Raw genomic sequence first — 16,877 nt, forward strand, 5'->3', positions numbered from 1 at the left:
TGAAAAGACCCCAATAGATCACTTAAAAAGAAAAACAACAACAACAACAAAAACCAATAAACTGAGACGTTTTCATCCGATTTTAAAGATCTCAAGAATAAAGCCTGACAAAATAAGCTTGGTTCATATTTAATTAAACGAGATTTTTTTCAGCAGTTCTAGTTTAATATTCTAGTATGAAACTTTCTTAAAAGCTCATTAAAGTAAGCTAATTCTGTAGTTTAAAGCATTTCATAAAATTAGCCACTATTTTGGATTAGCTAGACCAACTTTTTGTTATTTTGAGTTCAAATGTTCTATTAATAGAGGCAACATAGAATTGACTTGAATATAGAATTTGTTGGGCTTTCTGTTTCTCTTTTTGACTATTTCAGGAGAGCGCTTTTTTCTTTCTTCTTCCTTGTTCCATTATTTAGCTGTTTCTGTTAAATGTGTGACATCAGGCAAACTACTCAATCTAAGCCTCACTTGGCTCCTTTTAAGTTGGAGATACCAGTACTATCCACAAGATTGGTGTGATAATTTGTAAGGATTAAATACCAAAAACTTGTAAAGCATCAAGCACAATGCTGGTCAGAGTATAAGCACTCAAAAAATGTTTGTTAAAGTAAAATAAAACTTTCCTTTTAGCTCCTATCTAAATATTTTCAGATACTAAATTTCTGCCTTAACATTTGCCAAAAATGAGCCCTTAGCCCAGTAGGTTTTGGGGTCATGAATTATGCAGATTACACAGGATGAAAAGAATGTTGTGACTGTCTGTTGACAGCCTTTTTCAAGCAAGCCGCATACCATTGTTATGTCACTTCTGAATGATTTATGAATTGTGATTCTGTCCTTAGGATCCCGTTTTCTGTTTTTTTTTTTTTTCCATCAAATTGCCACAGGGGGGAGTATAGGTTCTTGAAAGAAGCAAATAATACAGTTTAAAGGATTTGATACCAATTATTTTTAAGAATGCCCATATCTAAAACATCTAAACATTATATTAATACCCTTGAGGAAATAGAAGTATTTATGATAAAATAATATGGAAGGCCACCGTTCAATCTTAGATTTAATAATTTTGTAATAGTTGTAACAACAGTGCCTGGAAAATGTCTCTCTGTAACATGGAGAGGTGAATGCGTGTGTGTGTGTGTGTGTGTGTGTGTGTGTGTGTGTGTGTGTGTATGGGCATTATTGGCACTATAGGAGAAGGAGGCATTTTAAGTTTCTAGTTTTTGCCATTAAAGTCATAAAATGAAAGAGGAACAGGGAGAGAAAGAAAGAGACTAAGTGTTAATATACATAAAATGAGGTTGAGAATGACTTGGATACAATAATGTGACACGGCTTTATAATATGGATGATACTGAACCCACTGGGTACATATGGGGAGATTTAACCTGATGAAATTCAATAGCTAGATAATTCTAGTTCTAGCTAGAACTGTGGGAGTGGAAAATAAAATGTCTCTTTCAATAATACAATTGCATTTAAGAGCTGCAAAAATTGTGACCTGATTTTATAATACTAATAGCCCAAAACATGGTTACTTCCTCTACCTCCATGGTTACTTTGGAGAAAAGTGCAACAGAAGTCCTAGAGAAGCTGAATAGAGAAACTTACAGGTTGGGCAGGTTGTTTATGGGACCAACATGACCCCTCCCTATTGGGAGATAATCGTCTTTGTAGATGGTTGGTCAGCCCTCCTATCTCTCTGCTTCTCCAGGAAAGTCCCTCTTTAGGACTTCCTGACATGCCACAGTTGAGAGCATATTTCTCACACTTGTCCTTCCTTTCCCTCTTGAGTTTGGTGCAGTGTTCTGAGGAAACCCTGTCCTAAAAATTCTTATTCTTATGGGATTTCTTCCTGTGTGTCCTTATAGTATGCTTACTGATTTGTGGACATGTTGGGGCTTTGTACTTGACTCATGTTCTTTCACTGAATATGCCACCATCATGGGTTATGTCAGTACTCACCAGAACAACCATCCAAACTTCTAAGTCCTTGTTGCCTGCTTCTTTTAAGCCGATTAGGACTTGCCCCAAACCCTGACATTACCTAGAACCACTCCATACCCTGGGGTCCTAAACCACCTATCCTCTCCTGCTCTCTCACTCACTTACCCTTTCTATTATTTGACCCGATTGAGACCTTGATCTCGTGCCCCCTTCTTTTCTTCTGAGCATGTGGCTTTGCTTCCTTACCTGTCCATGGCGTCATGTTTTATGTCAACTGTCTCTTGTTAGGACCTCCGGCATTCAGCCTCCCAACCTTTTATCAAGCCAGCCCCCTGTTTTAGTTGTTCCTACACTGCCTGCATACATTTGGGGTCTCCAGTCTCAGCTGGACCCTCAGTTCTGCTGTGTTGTGCTTTTCGTTGTTCTGGTCAGCTCTTTATTATCCTTTACCTTATGTCCCTTCCAAACCTCATTCTTCCCTCAAGGGTCCTACCCTGCCCCTACCCCATCTCAGCAGAGCAGCCCTCTTTCCTACATGAAACCATCAGGCATGACCAGCTCAAATGCTCTTCCCAGGACTGATGGGTCCTCAGCCTCATATTCTTCCCATTAGTGTTGAGCTGCACTGTTCAATTCTGTAGCCAGAAGTCATATACAGCTGTTTCAGTTTAAATTAGCCAAAGTTTAAAATTCACTTCCTCAGTTGTTCTAGTCACATTTCAAGTGTTCGGTAGCCACATACGGCTAGTGACTACTGTCTTGGATGGTGGGGTGAACCTTGATGTCATTACAGCAAGTTCCGTGGGGCAGCAATGGTATAGACAGACCTCTGCTCATGCTGTTGGTACAACTTTGCTTGTCTCCTATGCAACCATGTTCTCTCTTCTGACTTTCTCTTGTCTTTCAATATCTTTTTTTCTAGTAGTTTCTTCTCAACCTATAAAGATGTTCACATTGCTTTCACATAAAAAAAGAATCCCCAAACAAACAAAACAACCTTCCCATATGCTGCTCTTCTTTTCTTTTTTTTAACTCTGAAGCTCCTAAAACATGTATACTCATACACACACACACACACACACACACACACACACACCCCTCTGTATTTACTATTGCCACATACTTAACGTTTGACTTACCATTCAACCCACTGCAATAAGGCTCCTGACTGTAGCACTACACATTAGCACCAAAGCACCTCTTGATCGCTAAATCCAGTGGATTCTTTTCAGTCCTTACTGGGTAGGTCTCTGTGGGTATTGCTGTTGAGTCCCTTCTCGTTCCATCTCTTTGACCATTTCCTTTGGCCTCCCTTGAGTCTTATTTCCCTCCGCCTTCCCCTTTGGTGTGGATGTCCCATAGTCTTTTGTCCCTGGTCCTTTTCTTACTTACATATTCTTTAACCACCACATTGATGATGGTTTCCTGCTCTCTGGCTCTCAACCAAAGCGTGTTTCTGGGTCCATCTGTGCTGTGTACAGGACATTCACCTGACTGTCTTACACAGGTCTCAAAGTATGCATGTTCAAAGCCAAACTCATTCCCTCTACCCCCAAATCTGTTCCCTTTAATGTGTTCCCAGATTTAGTGATTGGAAGCACCATACCACTCTATATTAAAGCCTGTGCATTGTCGGATGTTCTTTTTTTCTCTTTCACCTCCTGTATTTAATCAGTCACAAAGCTCTGTGGTCTCTACTTTCTCAGTATATCTTCCCAACATATCATGCCATCAGCATCTTTTGTCTGAATCACTGCATTAGCCTTTCTGTTAACTGGTCTTTTGACCCACATTATTTGCCCTCTTCAATTTATTCCCTCCACTGCTCCCTGAAGAATCTATCAATGCAACGTGCTTGCTCAACCTGCTTAGAATCTTCACATAGTTTCCATTGCCTCTAAGATAAGACCCTGTGTCTGGCTCCTATCTTGTCCATTTGTATGTCTCACTGCCCACCGACCCTGCTGTATTCTCTGGTTTTCATTTCCTATTTTGCCCCAGTTAGTTTCAGTAACTTGCAATTTTATCATGTATTTCATGCCTATATAACTTTGGTCATCTTGCTCATTCAGCACTTAGGGGAGTTGTAAGGTGTGTTTATACCAAATACAGTTTTGACTGCAGTGGGATTTCATTTTATATTTGATCCAGGACATATACACTCACACATATACATACACAGTGAACCAAGAATTTCACAGACGATAGTTATTGTTAATATATGTGATACTTTTGATATTTTACAATCGATTCCATTCCATTTTTTTAAATGCTGGTCTTGATCTCTAAGTTTACTTTTCTGTCTTATTGAACCCACTCATTGGACATTTGATATCTTTATCTATCTATCTAGATACACATATAGACACACACACAGATATATGTATACATATGGTTTCTGGATATTGCACTTACAAAATGTCCTGGTGAATACAGACTTCATCAATGTGAAAGAGATATAGTTTTACTTTTACATTTGTATTTTCTAATGCAATTACTTACAACATTTTCTAATTATGTCATAATATTGGGATACAGCAGTGCTTTTCAGTGTATTTTTTTTAGCATAGTGGAATGAATAGAGATGATATTTTTATGACATTTTAGAACAAAGGCTTTCTAAAATTTCTAACATTTTAGAATGACGAAAGTATAGGAATTGTTTTTTTGTTTTTTTTTTTTTTAAGATATCAAAGATCATAGCAGAGCTTACTGGCAAATTTCTATCTTTTTTTTTTTTTTTGAGTTTCTAGGTAATTTAAGGTTTTTCTTGGAAGTTGACTTCTGAGTATTTGTGAATAACTTCTCACATAGTATCAACTACAAACAAATCCACCACTGAATGAATTCCTTATGTAAAGTTTGGGAACTAGCTTGAACTTTAAAATATTCTACAAATATTCTATATTTAGCTAAAATTGCATGATTACTAAAGTTTTAGGAACTATGGTGATTTATATTATAGCATATTTATATCAGTTCATAGGTATTTTGTATTTATTGATTATATAAATGAAATTTCTGAAGCTCATGTATTCATACGTGGTAAGTTTATGTGTTTTAGAATACTAGGGAATACAGTGGTTATTTTATTCAAGGCATAATTTATTAAGGTAAAAAATTCTCTAGAAAAATGAGTAGTAACACTATTAGGTATTTAGGAAAAGTTGCTGACTGACTGGCTGGCTGATGTCATTTAAAAAATTATACAGTTGTTAAGGTTGCCTAACCTAAGGCATAAGAAGATCTTAGTGGGAAACTATTCCAGAGCAATAAAGCTATTCAGATAACCCAGATTAAAGCAAATCAGTCATTTGTTGTTGTTTCCCTTCCAAATAAATAATTTACAAATGTCTTGATTTTTGGAGCATTTGCTATATTTCTAACATTGTTTTAAACACAGTGGGATATTAAAAGATCCTAAGTTCCTGCTTACAATGAGGTTACAGTCTATTTGCAGAAGCAGATCATATGTGGACTAAGAGTTAAACCAGGGATCTCACATTTGTGTGACATGGGAACCATAGGACATGGAGAATTCTGGAGGATTGGTGTGATATAATATTTCATGACCCTGAAATTAGAACTTTTGTGGAACTTTGAAGCATAGATCATGATACAGCCACATGCTATGAGGCTCAGGAACTCTTGCTTGGGTGTCTGTGGGTCAGTGGTAAGGTAGTCAGTGGTCACAGATAGAAAGATAGATATAGCAGTGTTCCGGGAGTAAAGAGACATAAGTAACCGATATGGAGAAACCTGGTATGACTTTTTCATGGACATAAACTGTGTTAAAAGGTAAGGAAAAGAGGAGCAGTAAGGGCATTCCAAACCTTGGGAATGGTTACAGTCTTGACTTTGTAAATGCTGTGGCATATATGGATGAGAATAAATGGGCTGTTTTGACCTGAGCCAACATGGGCATGAACTGGAAAGATTAAAGGGTGGGGGTGGGGTGTGCACTGTAAGAAGCAGAATCATAATTTCTTTCTTTTACACTAATGTTGAGTACATCACTTTTATTTTGAGTCCTCTAATCTTTTGGAACATACACATAGTACTTTGCTTTATAATAGTTCATCAGAGCTTAGAGAGTGTTAAGAAGACATTTGCAGATTTATAGGGTAAAATTAAGAGTGTCAAAACTAAAAATTAATAATGCTGGAGTTGTCATGTTCTGCTTCTCCTCTTGCTTTAATAAATAGCATGTATTACTTTTTTTTTTTTTCTCCACAACCTGCAGAGTTCCAGGCATATGGACAAAACTTAAAGCACAATAGATATTTGTCGGATTAAGGCCTTTTTCTTGAGGGCAGAGTTTATATTTTTTCTTCTTTTTATGGTTCTTCATGACTCCTCATACAATGTGGGCATCCAATAGCTCTAATGGACTGAGAATGCTTATATCAACGAGGAACAGACATGGCTAAAGTGAATATTACTTGATCCAAGCTGTCTCACACATTCTTTCATCATCCATTCGCTCAGTAATGGGTGCACAACGTAATGGGAGGTCTGTTAGTCTAGCATGAGGTCTGTTAGTCTAATGAAGACTTTAGCAAGAGTTTTGTGTTTTTATGTCTTCGTGCAGGCTGGCCAACTCTTCTTCATTCTTCAGCTCTACCTGCTACATTCTCTCTTGGCATTCCAGACCTGGCTAGGGCTTATCCTTCACTAGCCTTTCTCTACCTGGATGGTGGTTTGCCTATATCCCTTACCAGACGGGGTTCCACAAGAGCAGAATTGAATCATTTCTCCCTTCGCCCATTGTACCACGCCCAGCACCTCATTTATAGATGTTACTTGATGGGAATTTGTTGAGTGAGTGTTTGTAGAACAAATATATTCTTTAATGATGGCATTGTCAGATATCTGGCTTTTAACTGGCAATTTGGCTCTTAAATATTGTGTTCAGGGACCTGACTAAAAAAAACAAATGCCAGAATGATAACACTTTGGAGACACAAGATGAGCTAACAAGAAAGAAAAAGTGAAAAGTCACACAAATGCGAAGTAAAATGTAAAATGAAACTTATATTGCCATTAATAAGGTATTCACATTGAGTGGGCATATACATTTTTTTCTGGTGCGAGACTTTTCCTGTGCATTTAGTGCCTTGTTGAAGCTATCCAGGTGACCCTTTCAGTATACACCAAGTGTGAGAACACAGGGCAGTGACCTTAGACACTATTCACTCCAAATACTGGTTAACTGAAGAAATAAAACCGGATCTCGGAGTGCACAAAAGCAGGCATATTTCAGTGGTATAGTCTCCTCTGGGCGGCAGGCTCCTCTCTCCACTCATCTTCCTATCAGACCGTCCTGTTTTTCCAGCAACCCCCTGTGTACAGTCCAGAAACAGCTGCGGGGTCTCAGTGGATGCTGGGTGGTCTCCCTCCTCATACGCAGTTTCCCTGGGACCATCCGTGTGCTTGGGAGAAGAGAGTAGTGTCTCCACAATCTGCAGAGGGGACCCTCACGTGTAAGGTGAGGCGACCTTCATTGAGGACCCATGCTAGATTGATAATACAGCTTAGCTCAAATCCTCACACAACCTGCAAGTTTATAAAATTAACGTCCTTTTTGTAGATAAGGGGAGTGGCAGAGTGGGGGGTGAGATGGTGTACCATGTCTGTGCTGTGGAGCCAATGAGTGGCCAAACCAAGATTCCCACAGGCCTCTCTAACTCCCCAAATTCCATATGTTTCTCCAGACACCACATCACCTTTTATAAAGAGGATATAGTGACCTATCAATATTTGTTAGCTAAAATGGTATGTCACGAAGAACAAGGCATAATGCTTTCTGTAGAGTTTAAATACCTACCTACTGTTGGATAAATGACTACATGGATAAGCATGTGATTTAAAAAAAAAAAAAAAAATCCCTCACCTGTCAGAACACAGATTTAAGGTCATTACAGTAACTAGAATTTCATGAAAATATGAAGTAGAAAGGTAAAGTTCAGGGACTTTTTTATTTTTTATTTTTTAGTAAACTTTGCACCAGTAATAAAAAAAAACCTAACAATTTTCCTAGTAAAGTGTACTTGAAAGAAATTATGGAAGTTGGGTAATGTACACAGTATATTTTTAAACCAATATACCTGCCTACTATCTCATTATTTTTAGGTTGAGCTATTTTTTTTTATTTAAAAAGCCTAATTAAAATATAATTTTTAATAAAGGAATAATGTTTGTTCAAATTTAAGTAAATAAAGAACTGTCCATTTAAATACCCAACTTAAATAACACTCAAAAGTTTATTTTTGACACTCACAGAAGAAAATAAATAATAATTGTTATCTTTAGGTTAGAAATGCAGGCTAATTCATTTTAAAATATTTTTTAAAAAACTTGGCAATGTTATTTGTTAACAAATACAGTGAAATCTACCATATCCTTATTTATTTGGTTGGGGGTTTTCAGTTCCCACCAGAACTTTTTGAGAATAAATAAAATTCATATATAAGGTTAATGTAATTGTTTACTTTATATCAAGACATATACCATTATATGGTTGGAACTACAGGCACCTCATATGTCTTGGATTGCGTGTTAGCAATTACATCATTCTGCCCTCAGAACCTATTTGGAAGAGAAGTGAAAACAAATGCAAAACCAGAGGAAGACTAGTTACTTTTAGCATAAGCAGATTTTTGTTTCTCCAGATTTGACGAAGCGTACTATTTTCTCTAGAAACTCTTTAGGCCCAGCGTGTGCTTGTCTTAAATGTCTCTGTTATCTCTAGTAGAGTGCTTTGCATATTAGTAAGTATGAATTGACTTGAATTGAATTGAGCCTGATTGGATAGGGCTACTTACTCTTGGGTCAGCTTGCAGCCTAAAGGCATGGAGATGGAGTATTCTTTCTTACTAACTAATGTGTGAGACTAGTTCCTACTCTATAAAACTCTTGGAAATTCGCTCAGATAATCACAAAGAGTGGAAAATGACTGGGTATCAAAATAGGACGTTACAGACTCTGTAAGTCAACCGTGTTAGATTTCTCTTCCCATCACCCCAGATTAGAGTATCAGGAGTTACGTATAAATATAAACTCTGAGCCACACTTCTCTAAAATTCTGCAGGGTCATTTAGGTAAATAGGTAAATAGCTTGTGTACATGGGGTGTGTTTACATATGGACTAAGGTGTTAGACTCGCTCTCGGAGAATACCCTTGAGAGTATTACGAGGAGAATTCGAGAACTGTCTAGATGTTATGAAGGTGGGCGATTGTTATTATCAGACAGTCAAGAGAACCAACAATCAGATTAGAAGGTGAATGGGTAAAACAACATAGAGTCAGTGTTTGGTGGATGTCTTAAAAAAAGAAAAAAAAAAAAAAAAGACCTAACACATTAAATCAAAAGTAAAACAAACTGAAAAACCACTAAAATTGGTGAAACTTATACTCATGTGGTTTGTGGACTAATTCATGATGCATACATTTAAACAAAAATTAAAACAAAAACAAAAACAAAAACAAAAAAACAAATGCAAAGTAAGGTCAAATGTCTGTCTCCCCTCCCCACCCCCAGAAGGTAGTTAGACTTCTTTAACGCACACATTTTATTGGGTTGATTATTAAAGCTGAGTTGATCTAACCACTTATAAAAGTTCTACATACACAGAAGTGAGCAGATAGTGTTAGATGGGCAAATCCGGAAGAGAAGGGAAATGTAATTTCTGCTTTGAATACATAATCGGCAAATTCAAGAATAAGTTTTCATTTTAGCTTCTCTTAAAAACAACGGCATACTCTTTGGTGTCAGGTAGCAGGAGGAAGCGACTGACCGCCTACTTGCTGCTGTAAGGAAGGTAAGGTATTTGAGAAGGGAACCAGTGCCCGTGGAAACTCAAACATATGATCACATCCTGACCGTCTCACCACTTAGCATTTCCATTTGTAAGTTAGATTTTTATTTGACATAAATGTAGCAAAAACATGTGCCTTCTTTTAATTTCAGTTTATTTTTTCTTAAAAACAAAAGGCAAGGCATCCATCCTGTAAGGTGAATAAACTAAAGGAAGTGTTTGCTAATTGCTCTGTCTTCTAAATGTGGCCTCTCTAGAGTTGATCTAATGCGGTTTGTCTTTAGAAAGTTGCAGGGTAATGAAGACGTGTCATGCAGGAAATACTGCCAATTTTACTCCTATTTATAGGAAAAGTCCCATGAAACAAAGGAAACCGTTTTTAAAACCATCTTAGGATAGTTTTTTGAAGCTCAGTTTGGTGATTAATAATACTATTGATGTAACTCCCTAAAGCCCTTGTGAATTTTCATGTAGGTAAAATTAAAGTCACCCCCCCGCCCCCACTCCCGGCTTGGAATATATATTTAAAGACTTGTCCAAAGCCACATATCCAGTGGCAAAACTGATGGTAAGTGCACATTTCCCGGCTTTAGCTGTTTGTCTGTTACTTTTTTTTTTTTTTTTTCTCATTACCTCATCCTATCTAATTTATGATGGGGTAATATATTCTGAGGAAAATAAAAATAAATAGAAAAGAGTAGAATGAATTCTAGCTGACTGCTGTTGTTTTTAGCAATTTTCAACATCCTGGTTTATTTCATTCCCAGGGTATTAATGTCCTATAGTAGATGCTGGTGTGCAGCCGTGTGCCACAGTGTGTCCAGACGTGGGCTCCGGAGTCTGGTCACTGGGGCGAGGCTGTCATTAAATGTGAGAGCTTGTTTCTTACCTTCCTGTCTGGAAAATGGGGACTGTAGTAAAACCTACTTTGTGCAGTTGTGAGAACTCAGTAGTTTATTTAAAGTGTTGAGTATTGTGTTGATGTATATATAACTACCCCCCCAGCTGTTAGATATTATTATATTTACTTTAATAATCAATATTATCGAGAACAATGAAAGATTTACTGTCCCAAATTAATTTTTTTAATGTTTATTTGTTTTTGAGAGAGAGACAGACAGACAGACAGACAGGCAGCTTGAGTAGGGGAGGCCAGAGAGAGACAGAGACAGAATCCCAAGCAGGCTCCAGGCTCTGAGCTGTCAGCACAGAGCCCGACATGGGGCTCGAACATCTGAGCTGTGAGATCATGGCCTGAGCCGAAGTTGGACGCTCAACCAACTGAGCCACCCAGGCATCACTATCCCGTATTAAAATACTAAAAAAATTAGAGATCGTGTGGAAATTTGCTTTCTGGAGAAGGGCTTCTCAGTGTTCCAGTGATTTCTTTTATAAGCATTGTTAGCTCATGGTAAAACCCAATAAGTGAGAAACAGGAAAATAATGTTTTCAATTATTTAAAACTACATAAAGCAAAGTAATTGGTAGCTGAGTTACTAAATTAAATTATTTTGCTTTGAAACTCCAGCTTTATGTTAAAAAAGAATAGACTGAGAAGTCCTTTTAGAAGTGGGATTAGTTCTCAGAAAATAAGTTTTGTGATGAATTCTGAGTAAATGAGTTTAAGACATGGATGAAATATTTATTAAGTATGTAAGTTGAAAAATTATGAACGTCTTGGGGATTTTTCTCAGAAATTCTTAGTTTGGGCACCATGAAAGTGGGTTTATTTTTGGTTCTGATTACAAAAGTTGACAGCTTCTTTTTTATTCTCATCCAGTTAAACATGAATTAAAAACTTGCAGAGTTGGAAAAATTTCTGGGATCATGTAGTCTTCTGCTTTTCATGGCACCAGTGGCACAGAGATAATCTATAGAAACTAAGAGGAACTACTTGGTTTCTTGCAGGGGAGGGGACTGGTGTTTAGCTCACCACCCAGTGCAGGGTGTGGGCTCTGTGGAGGGACACTTACCTCTCCTTTGACAGGTGAGGAAACTGAATCCCTAGGCATTGTGTGCCCTGCTCAAAGACACATTCTCAGATAGTGGCAGAACCAGTTCTTGAACAAACCCTCTCTTCTTCTGCTCTTTTGATTATACCCTACGTCCTTCCTAATAAAGAATCTGTAACTTAGAATCTTAACAGTCCCAGATTCTTTTCTCTTCTCCACGTTTATTATAGAGTTGTACCTGATAAGAAAGTCCATTTAACTTGATATCAGCAGGATGGGCATTTCCTTGGATTAGTACAAACCCATCTCAATGTTTAATTGGTTAACTCATTTTTCACCTATTGAATAATGTGTGTGTTAGTGCTAGGCTCTGGGAATATCCAGATGATGAGTACTTCATCTTTTCCCTAATAAGTATGAAAGGAATATAGTGATAAACACGTAAAAAGTGCTTGCATTTTATTTAAATTAAATTAGACTTATTTTAATAAATTGTTTATTTAATAATAAAATTTAATTATAAAATAAATAAATAATAAAATAATTTAATAATATAAATAAATTTAAATTAAATTAAATTAAAAATAAGCAGCTTGCAGCTGCTTAGCTAGAAAATAAAAATTGTGTTCTTTAAAACTTAAATATGAGTCATTAAATAATATATCGCTCATGGTAAATATAGTATGTGTGAGAGAAAGGCTGGATAGTTGATTAAATTTACATTTTTATTAAAAAAATTATTTTCTTATAAATGATTTTTTTATTAAGTAGGTTATTTAGTTTGCTGTGAGTTACAACTCCCACAGGCTGGAAGACCCCTCATCTCTGTTGGATGGCTAGGTGACTGATGAGTTTGAATATGCTGAGGATATAGGAGGCTCTCTTGCAGTCTGAAACAGAATCCAAGTGGATGATGGTAGATTATAGATCTCCTGACAGAAATATATATATCCTTATACAATTCTGAGGGCGAAGGTCACTGTTTAAGTAGTCAAAGTTGCTTTAAGCCTCTCAGTGATTGAGTCTGATTGATTAGCCATGACCTAGACAAAATAAGAGACTTCCTCTGGCAGGGAAAATTAATTGGAACACCAGAGGCCCATGGAGCTAACCCAGAATTCACTTCAGAATTCTTTGCCTTCTAGATGCCTTGCTCATATTGGAGTTCAAGATTTTGAGGATCGCCTAGTCTGCCTGATGTAAGCGCTCACCTGATTTTCTGCCACTTTGACATTGAATTGTGCCTATTCTTGTTTGCTATAGTAAATCAGGCTGTTTCTACTGCCTGCTATTTTAGTAGGCTACCCCCTATACTGTTAACTCTGCCTAGCCTTATTCTACTATGTCAAGCTGTCTTTGCTGCTCTACTGACCTTAAGGAGGGAGTTTGATTCTCTTTTGATGCCCATATCATAAATGAAGTATAAGAAGAAGGTGGCTTTGTTACTGGACCAGGGAAAAATAAGTCAGAATTTGGGGCAACCAAAGTGGTTAGGACTACAGGCGTGCATTTCTAGAGAGGAGGAAACCACAGAAAAGTAGCCCAAATATCTACATATAATTCTGCTCATTTGCTAACTACTCACCTGCGCATAAGCGGGCAGAGATCTTAAGAAACCTAGTACAAGAGTCTATCTGATGCCCAAATATCTGATCTGGGTTATTCTCAGCCATATGGTGCTAAGGGAGAGACAGGAGTTAAGTGTTGCCAAGGTAGAGGGGTACTGGTAAATAACCTTGGGCTTTCGGTGGAGACCCTGCTGTCAAACCCCAGGAGCAGGGATCTTACCTAGGAAGACTGAAATAGGTACTAACAGAGCTTCGTGTAAAACCTAGAGAGGATCAGGAGATCTACCAGATTTATTTTTTCTGAATGCCAGGAAAATATTTAACCCTCTTTGAAGAAAGATATCATTCAGAGTCTCTGTAATATTCAATAAAAGACAAGGCATACCATAAAACAAAGAAATGACTGAAACCCAAGGAAAAAAAAACCACAATAAACCCAGAAATGATTGGGATATTGCACTTACCACATAAGGGACTTTAAAAGAGCTATGTTTTTAATATGATCAAGAAAAAGGAGAAAATGGTGAAGCAAAATAGTTGAAGAGATGGTAACTTCAACAGAGGATTGGAATCTATAGAGATTCAGCAAATGGACATTCTCCCACTGAAAAATATAATACTAAGAACTTTAGATGTTTTGAATAGATGGGTGAACACATTAGAACACAGGGTGAAGAAACTGGAAGACCAGGGGCACCTTGTGGCTCAGTCCTTTAAGCATCTGACTTCGGCTCAGGTCATGATCTCACAGTTCATTGAGTTCAAGCCCCGCATCAGGCTCTGTGCTGATGGCCTGAACCCTGCTTCAGATTCTGTTTCTCCCTCTCTCTCTACCCCAGCCCCACTCGTGCTCTGTCTCTTTCTCTCTCAAAAAATAAGTGTTAAAAAAAAATTAAAAGAAAAAAAGGAACTGGAAGACCAGACCAAATAAGCTAAGAGAGAAAAAAAAGAATGGAAAAACAGAGTAGTGCATAGAAAACACATGATACACAAAGCGGACTTCTGAAGTCACTATTCTCCAGAAACAGAGTTCATAATGAGGAGCTCTACAAATCACTTCCTTCTAGACTATTGGATGCTATTGGAAACATGCTTAGATACATCTAATTTCATTACTGACTCAAAGCATTTGAAGCTCAAAGGTAATTCAGGGAAGAGATAATTTTGTTGGGTTTAATTTTAATGGAAAACTTGTTTCCTTTAAGTGGTTATCTTTGCCAAAATTTGGCAACTTCTGAAAAGAGACTAGAGCACAAGGTCCTGGGGAGTAGGAATGATCCAGGTCAAGCTTTCTTCCTAAAGGAAATAATATAATGATATATGATTTCCATGTTTTAGTTCTTTTTTATTCTTATTCTGGTTTTCATTTCAAAGCTATGCATCAGTAGCAGATTCCTGCCGTCTTCGCTTTCTCCTGGTCTCTTTGCTTCTCGGTTTTGATCTGATAGTGCTTGTGCTCCTGGCCTTTTTACTGTATTAAAAGTCTATATGTTTTTCTATTTCTGGAAAATTAGGCAGAGAGCAGAATTTTGGATCCAAGCCTTTGTAATTTGCACCGTGAAAACTGCCTCACCAGCTGCAATGCATCCTTTAGGATTTTTAAACTATTTTTCTTGAGACCTTTGTGCATTGCCTGTAGACCCACCCTAACACTGTTGGGAAAAAATAATATACTCTTACAATAGTCTTATTGGTATCTTAGGAAAAGATAAAAACATGAAGACACATTTATGAAGATTTTAAGGAAAAGTGATAATATATTTTATCTCTTTCCTATTTACTGATTTTCAACCAAAAATTGACCCAAACCATTGTTTTGTATCACAGTTTTGGCTATTTTATATATTTGGAAATGGCTTCTGACCTAGAAATAACACTGTGCTCCCTCCCTTTTCTTCCCTCTTTTACCCCACAGCCTCCCCCCAAATCCTTGATGGTAAAGTGGTATCTCCTAGACATTTCATAACACATGAATCTAATTCCAAATAACTGATTACCCAACAACTCTGCATGGTGCACTGTGATGACCCAATTTCTGAGGATAAGACAAGACCAGACTTGGTGTATATGTGCCTACACTGAAGGTGTCTCTGAAGGCACAGCGAGCTGTGTCTTTAAATCACTTTAAAGACATTTTCTTGGTTATGAAATGCTCCCACAGATGTTATGACGTTTGACTTTCTCAAGTTGTGTGTGGTAGGAAGAGTGAGTGTTATTAGCCCCATTTGACAATGAGGAGATTAAGGTAGAGGAAGAAGTGACTCATCCAAAGCAACAGCTAGTAAGTATTAACGTCAGGCCTTTCATCTATTCCCTGTTACAGCCTTACTTAGGAGGCTTGGGTGGACTGGTAGGTAGATGCAGGGGACATTATTAAAATGCTTTCATAGTATACAGGAGGACTATGCCTAACTTAAACCCATAATAGGTATAGACTATACTTTTGAATATTGTTCTGGCACTGGTAGAAAAGAGATATTCTATATTGCAAAGGCCTCTTAAAATATGAATCCCCAAATCCTTTTAGGAAATGGTAAAAGACAAGTTTTAGAAATCTGTGCTGACCTTACAGAAGAGGAAATAGAAGAGAAAATCATGAGTGCACTTAGTGTCAAGGTCATGTTGGGAGACAATTCTCAGATTGGGTGTCTCGTTTCAACATGTTTTGTGAGCAGAAGAACTAACTGACTTTATTCTGCTCTATCATTTCAAGAATGTTTATATAGTGAACACCTTGGAAAATGGAGACAATGTCTCTGTCCAAAGGCTAGGCATGCTTACTGAGAAGTATAAAAGGTTCAGGTTCCCTAAGCTCAGGGTTCCCCTCCTATAATGCTCACTCTATGTCCAGGCGCCACCTGACCCTTCTGGTGTTGCCCTATGTCAGTTGGTGTTCTGAGGACCAGTGCAAGAAAATGCTAATACTTTGGTACCACTATAGCTGAGAGTAATAAAGTCAGTTTTTTCTGACCCAGGTATGTCTTGTCTTCTTCCAGCCCCTGTACAAGTACAACTGGTTAAGTGTTAGCTTGAAAATAGCCTTCACAGTTCTGACAGGTCACAAGGCATCTTCCTGTCCCTCCATCTCATCTCTGGCCTGTTTAAAAAATAAACAAAAAAACCCACAAGACGTTTAGAGTCTACGCATACGCGGTTTCCTGAGTCTAGCGTATTTCTAGCAGGATATTCTGGCATGGTTGGTGGAAACCAGATATGTAGTTGGTGGAAAGCAGTCAGCAAATAATGACCCTGCAGAGAATCTGGTGACTTTCAGATAAGTCACTGCTGCTCCTCCACTGCTAACTTTTCTCTTTAAGACCAGCCATGAGCAACCTGGGATATGTCTTTGGTCTGATGAGTTGCTTTTACTTTCCCATTTTATAACTCAACATATTAGGAAATTATTCTCACTGTTCCTCTCTAGGCTGGATTTTCATCCTCAGCTCAGTGTAGACTTCCTTTTATGAATAGATTTGCAGTTCATTTTTGAATGATAATTCTTTCCAAGGTAACCATGTTCTATCTCTTGGTTTTTATTATGATGACCAATAACCCAACAAACCATCTCTGATGAGATTTATGCTATTTAAGA

General features: G+C 37.6%; 1 long non-coding RNA gene across 1 annotated transcript in view; it reads left to right on the plus strand.

Moving 5' to 3' along the window:
* LOC122238739 overlaps nucleotides 1-16,877 on the plus strand; it is a 128,713-nt gene that overhangs the window by 7,841 nt on the left and 103,995 nt on the right. Inside the window, exon 2 of the long non-coding RNA XR_006217869.1 lies at nucleotides 12,863-12,916. This is a non-coding gene — a long non-coding RNA (uncharacterized LOC122238739). The remainder of the gene's footprint in view (nucleotides 1-12,862; nucleotides 12,917-16,877) is intronic.

The sequence above is a fragment of the Panthera tigris genome, chromosome B2 (genome assembly GCF_018350195.1).
Source record: "Panthera tigris isolate Pti1 chromosome B2, P.tigris_Pti1_mat1.1, whole genome shotgun sequence".
NCBI classification, from domain to species: Eukaryota; Metazoa; Chordata; class Mammalia; order Carnivora; family Felidae; genus Panthera; species Panthera tigris.